Source organism: Pseudorasbora parva, chromosome 25, assembly GCF_024679245.1.
Source record: "Pseudorasbora parva isolate DD20220531a chromosome 25, ASM2467924v1, whole genome shotgun sequence".
In the NCBI taxonomy this organism is placed as follows: Eukaryota; Metazoa; Chordata; class Actinopteri; order Cypriniformes; family Gobionidae; genus Pseudorasbora; species Pseudorasbora parva.
This window is the reverse complement of record NC_090196.1, coordinates 26,552,094-26,559,143: the sequence shown is the minus strand read 5'-3', so window position 1 is coordinate 26,559,143 and position 7,050 is coordinate 26,552,094.

Genomic DNA, 7,050 nt, shown 5'->3' with positions numbered 1-7,050 from the left:
GTATGTTTACACGACAATGATGAACTAAAGACAAAAATCTTTTGGGTTTTTCATATTATGCCAAAACATTCCCCTTTCACACAGATCTGTAAAAAGGAGTAAAACACTATTATTCATGCCAGGCCAGTAGATGGCGATGTCAATTTGTAAAGAAACACTACAGACCTATAGACTGAACCGTGATGCATGACGCCAGCGTTTTAACGATTTTGTAGTTTTCACAGACATTAATACTATCATTTCTGAAAACTTGCACTTTCAAACCTGTTTTCATCCCTTTGCATTTTCAGGGACCTAAAACGTTGTTGTCTAAATGAACAGCTAAAACGGATAAAAAAAAGTGTTCCCTTTTAAGTTGAAAGTGGTTTAAAATGCCCCTTATCGTTGTGTTTTTATATGGCTGTATTTAAGTCATTGTTGTAGTTAACCATCACATTTACAAAAAACACTTTAAAACCTAATTATAATAATAAATGTAAATATTAAATTAGACACTCAAGACAGATATACACCGATCAGGCAAAACATTTTATCCATTATGAAAGGTGAAGTGAATAACACAGATTATTTCTTCATCACGGCACCTGTTAGTGGGTGGGATATATCAGGCAGCAAGTGAACATTTTGTCCTCAAAATTGATGTGTTAGAAGCAGGAAAAATGGGCAAGCGTAAGGATTTGAGGAAGTTTTTGATGGCTAGACGACTGCGTCAAAGCATCTCCAAAACTGCAGCTCTTGTGGGCTGTTCCCAGTCTGCAGTGGTCATTATCAAAAGTGCTCCAAGGAAGGAACAGTGGTGAACCGACGACAGGGTCATGGGCGGCCAAGGCTTATTGATGACAAGCTACTGTAGCTCAAATTGCTCAAGAAGTTAATGCTGGTTCTGATAGAAAGGTGTCGGAATACATAGAGCATCACACAGTTTGTTGCAAATGGGGCTGCATAGCTGACCCCTGTCCACCACCGAAAGCACCAACAGTGGCACGTGAGCATCAGAACTGAAACAAGGAAGACGGTGGCCTGGTCTGATGAATCACATTTTCTTTTACATCACGTGGATGTCCAGGTGTGTGTGTTGCTTACCTGGGAACACATGGCACCAGGATGCACTATGGGAAAGGCGGCAAGCCAGCGGGGGCAGTGTGATGCTTTGGGCGATGTTCTGCTGGGAAAACTTGGGTTCTGCCATCCATGTGGATGTTACTTTGACACGTACCACTTACCTAAGCATTGTTACAACCCATGTTCACCCTTTCATGGAAACAGTATTCCCTGGTGGCTGTGTGTCTTTCAGCAGGATAATGCGTCCTGCCACAAAGCACAAATGCTTCAGGAATGGTTTGAGGAGCACAAGTTTAAGGTGTTGACTTGGCCTCCAAATTCCCCAGATCTCAATCCAATCGAGCATCTCTGTGGGATGTGCTGAACAAACAAGTCTGATCCATGGAGGGGACCTCAACTTACAGGACTTAAAGGATCTGCTGCTAACATCTAGGTGCCAATTACCACAACACGCCTTTTGGGGTCAAGTGAAGTCCATGTCTCGATTGGTCAGGGCTGTTTTGGCAGCAAAAGGAGGGCCAGAACAAAATAAGGAAGATGGTCATAATGTTATGCCTGGTCGGTGTATGATCATACATATTTATAATAAAATATATATACATACAATATGTAATAAATATATAAAGTTCAATATTAATTATACAATAAATAAAAAAAATATAGTTACACTTTATTTAAAGGTGATGTAATTACCCATTACTGCATACTTACTACAGTCCCTGACAAAAGTCTGGTCGCTTATCTATTATTATCTATCTAGAACCGCTTATCTATTTTTTAGAAATACCTGATATTAACCTGACTTTTAATTAATTAATTGGTGTTAGAAATAGCTCATATGAAAAGCTAAAACCCTCCCAAATGATGTTTAATGCACTGAAATAAATAATGTTCCCAGAAAAAATATTTATCATTTAAACAAGACAGAAAGGTCAAATTTTGGCAAGACAAAAGTTTTGTCGCCTATACAGAAATGTAACAAATTTACTGCAAATACAAAAATATGTCAGCAAATTAAGTTGTGGTGCTGTGAGATCCAAATTTAATATCTTGTATGACTTTCATGAGTTTGAAGGACTGCATCCATGCGCTTTGGCAAGGATTCATACAATTTATTGATGAAGTCATCAGGAATAGCTAATAAAGCAGTCTTGCATGCTTCCCAGAGTTCATCAATATTCTTTGGTTTCGTCTTCCATGCGTCCTCTTTCATCCTACCCCACATATGCTCAATGATGTTCATGTCTGGTGACTGGGCTGGCCAATCCTGGAGCATCTTGATCTTCTTCGCCTTGAGGAACTTTGATGTGGAGATGGAAATATGCGATGGAGCACCATCCTGCTGCATAATTTGGCCTCTTTTATGGTTGGGAATATAAGAGGTAGCTAAGATTTCTTGGTATTTTAGACTATTGATGTTGCCTTACACCCTGCAGATCTCTCGCACACCCCCATACTGGATGTAACCCCAGACCATGATTTTTCCGCCACCAAACTTCACTGTTTTCTGGGTGAATCTCGGATCCATTCTGGCTCCAGTAGGTCTCCTGCAATATTTGCGGCGACTGTGGTGTAATTCAACAGAAGATTCATCTGAAAAATCCACCTTCTGCCACTTTTCCAGCGTCCATCCTTTTAGCAGGCTGTGGGCCTTGGCAAATGCCACACGGTTTTTCAATTGTCCTGGGCACTGATTCGACCATGGAGGCCATTTCGAGACAGAATCCGACAAACTGTTCTGGTTGACACAGGGACTTCAGGTGACCAGGTCTCGTGGAGCTCTGCTGCAGTGGAAAATGGGCTGGCCTTGGATTTTCGAGCCAACAAACGGTCCTCTCGAGCAGTTGTCTTGTGGGGTCTGCCTGACCTGGGCTTGTCAAAAACATCTCCAGTCTCTTCAAATCTTTTTTTTATCCTCTGTACTTGACGCTGAGACACATTGAAGGTGTCTGCCACATCAGCAGTGGATCTGGTCTTCAGCCTCTTGATAATCAAAACTTTAGTCTCAGGGTGAATCTTAGGCATGCTTGCAGAGGTCTAGTTGCAGTTGATGTGAAGGTCTAGCGTACTGGGGTTCTTTTTATACACACTTGAGACCTAATTGATCCATTATTAGTCACAGGTGAAGCTCATATGACAAGGTGACAACACTTATGTCTTTGCAAAAATTGACTCAATGGGCTTTACCAAGCTGTGAATATTAGAATACTTTTTGAAAGTTTAGTTTTTCACTGAAACATTATCACAAAAGCTGGTGGGATTAAAATGAGCCATTTCTTGTAAAAAATTCTTGATTAGAAATATATTTCAGCGGCACTTTAGGTCAATTTGTACACAAGCGACAAGACTTTTGTCAGGGACTGTATAGTAATAATGGTAAATTATGCAGCAAATGTACTGTTTACAAGCAACTAACCCTAAACATAACCCTATAGTAAGGTAAATACACACACATAGTTAATTAACATTACTTAGTCCTTGTGTAAATACATTACTACATAAGTATTAAACATATCATTTTGCACATTTCAACGTGTGGTTTGAGCATCTCAAGACATTTTGGGGCCGCTGTACATAAAGCACACATTTAATTCCACATTATCCTTTCTAATCTCGGTAAAACATTTATCTGTAATATTCAGCGTGCTACTGAGAGTCTGTAACGGTCACAGCTAATTACCGGCGTGGAGATTCTCACCAAAGCCTCTCTTCTCACACACAATGTCCTAACCTTCATTTCTCACAGCTCAACATCAACCCCACCCAGAACTTTCCCACCCTTCAGCTCCACACTGGCTGTCAATCAAAAGACGGGCAATCAGTCATCAGCCGTGAAAAGACCTCGTCCCACTATCCCTTCATTCCCTCCTATAACGCTCCTTTATTCCTTTATCCAAGCGCCTCTGAATGGGCGTGACATATTTTAATCTCCAGCACGCCTCCTCTAAATTCCCGCCGCCGTGCTCGCCGCGTCCGCCATTGGTCGGCTTAATCACCGTCGAGCAGACACTGCTGTCTCTTTTACGGGGCTATAGGATCAAACCCAACCCTCCCTCGCCCTAGCCCGCTCTCCGTCTTCAGGGTCACGGCCCCCCTGGGACCGGAGCCCTTTGAGCCTGGCGAAAAGGATCATGTCATGAATGGAGCTTGATTTAGTTTTAACAGGGTGCTGTGTCCGTCCTTTAAGTGGTAAATGAATATACATTAGCCGCGAAAGGCCTGCAGGGAAGAGAGAATGAGAGCGAGGCCTCTGAATGCTGAGAAGGTGGAGAAGGGGTGTGAGAGTGCAAATAGAAAGGAGGGGGTTTACCGCTTCCCTCCGCAGGAACCCAAAGCAGTTAATTGGAACGTTTGTTTGTTCCTCACGTCCTTTGACGAGATGGGAGCTAAGATCTAAGTATGTCACATGCTGACTTCCCAGAGAGGGGAAATTAAAGGCTTGCGTTCATGGATAGACAGGAAGACAGCTCGTATATGACTAAATATTTTACCGTGTTTGAAACCGTGAAATCACGCAAAATGGAGCCAGAATTGTGTAGTGATCCAAAATGTTAAACAACCAACTTTCAGGAAAGAGTTGACGTGCTGGGCATTTGTTGGCTGTTTTCTTCAGTGGCTTGTTCTTTTCATCCCTTTAAAAAACAAAAAAAAGCTTCCTAAATTAATGCATATGCACGATGTATATTTGTCTACAAAACTAATTTCAAGCATTTAAGCATAAACCTTCAAATCAAAACGAGAAACAAATTCATTTCAAGTACCACATTAAAAAAAAAAGACAGTAACACAGTAATATTGGGAAATATTTGTACAAATTTAACTATTTTTTGTTTAGAATATATTTTAAAATTGTATTTTTTTCCCCCGTTATGCATGCAAAGCTGAATTTTCATCATCAGTCTTAAGTGTCAGATTATCCTTCAGAAATCATTCTAATATGCTGCTAAATATTTTGAATTTAATTTACTGCAAAAAAGTACAAATAATAAATGATATACTGTAAGCTTTTAGGATTTAAAATGTCTTATACTGCATTCACCTGTGGCATCCATCTACCCTTTGACCTCCAACATCCAGATATCTGTTTGGTCTTGTGTTTAATGGGACAGACATGTGGCATGATCACCTCTGACATCAACCAATCAACCTCAGACAAGCAAATGTCATGACCTTTCACCCCACTGTGTGTCTACAAGGGACATCAAGATGGTCACTGACCAAAACGGACTGGAATCCTCAAAAGGTTCCAAACAAAGTTTACACAGCAGCAGAACGTCCTTCCTCTAGTGCTCAGTGGATGAAACAGTATTTAAAGAAGTGCACTTCTTGAACATTTATGAACTTTTCAAACGAAACGAGTCCTATATAGAACCCCAGCATTCTTGACTCAATTATAACGAACACTATGCCAAAAAGGTTCTATAGGAGAAATGTTTTAAATGATTGCATAATACTTTCATCTTTAACAGGTTATTTAATATTTTTTTTGTTGATAAGTTAGGTTTATAAGATCCATAAAATGATCCCATGATGTGAACCCCTAAAAGGTTCTACATATGAAGTGCCTGAAAGAACTCTTTAAAGTCCTCATGATCTTATTTACTTTGTTAGCAAACATTACTTGTCTTAGGGTGGACAGTTAATCCATGCAAATTAATACACAGAAAACAAATGTTTGCGTAGTTATCTTTAATCAAAATCTGAACAGTAACTTCCGGTCTGGAATGGCGTTCCTTCTCAGATGATTTCAGTTTTTGATGGCTTGGGTTTGAATATCCTTAGCCCCATCCCTCCAACCGTTAGTTGGACAAGAGGAGGAGCGCTAAATTTAAAACCCTGCCCTCTGTTCAATATTACGTTTCACTTGGAAATACGTCACAGCACTGAAATAAAATCAGTTGCAACTCCCGGTTCACTGGGACTTTAAGGTTTATTTAGAACCTTTTATTCAAAGGTTGTTTTCAGACTGCATGCCAATCAGATTTTGCTTGTCAAAAATCTGATCTTTTCAGGCAGACTGTCTGCAATAATTAACCGCAAGTGATATGGACATACTAATAATATTGTGTTAGTCCCCCTATTGCTGCCAAAACAAAGTAGCTCTTCTGTTTTGCATCAATGAGCCTTGGCCGCCCATGACCCTCTCGCCAGTACATCACCGTTCCTTCCTTGAAGCACTAGATACTGACCACTGAAGATGGTGAACACCCCAAAAGAGCTGCAGTTTTGGAGATGCTCTGACCCAGACATCTAGCCATCACAATTCGGCCCTTGTCAAACTCGCTCAAACACATCAACTTTAATAACAAAATGTTCACTTGCTGCCAAATATATCCCACCCACTAACAGGTGCTGTGATGAAGAGATAATCAGTGTTATTCACTTCACCTGTCAGTGGTCACAATGTTATGCCTAATAGGTGTATGGCGCTGACGTCAAGGAGCCCGAGTCTGCCAGGTAGTCAGCGTGAAGTGGGATCAAGGCCTCGCCCACACTCCCGCAGAATCAGTTAGTACAGTTTACAGCAGAACAATTCTTGTCGGTGCGAAATAAACATTTATTGAAATGTAGAAATTAAAGTCGAAGCTCCAATCTCCTCACAAAGATCCCAGGCCAACTGGCAGCACTGGTTCCCTCAAGAAAAACCCAATAGGAAAAAAACATGCTCTGTGATCAACAAAAGTTTATTACACGTTTTGTCCATAAAGATAATTTTCACAGATAAATAACTTTTATTAATTATGAAGCCTAAATACAGCTGGCAGAAATTAAAAGCTAAACCACGGTCAGGCGATTTCAAGATCACCGCTTTCGACAACTTTAAGTTTTATCTAAAAACATTTTCCCAGAAACTTTGAGTTAGAATAGTTTGAGACCACAATTATAGAATAGTTCACAAGAGCAGAATTATGAGCAAAGTTAACGTTACCTGTTCAGCATGATGTTTAATCTCCTCACAGCCTCTTTAGTCCCATTTAGCCACTTATT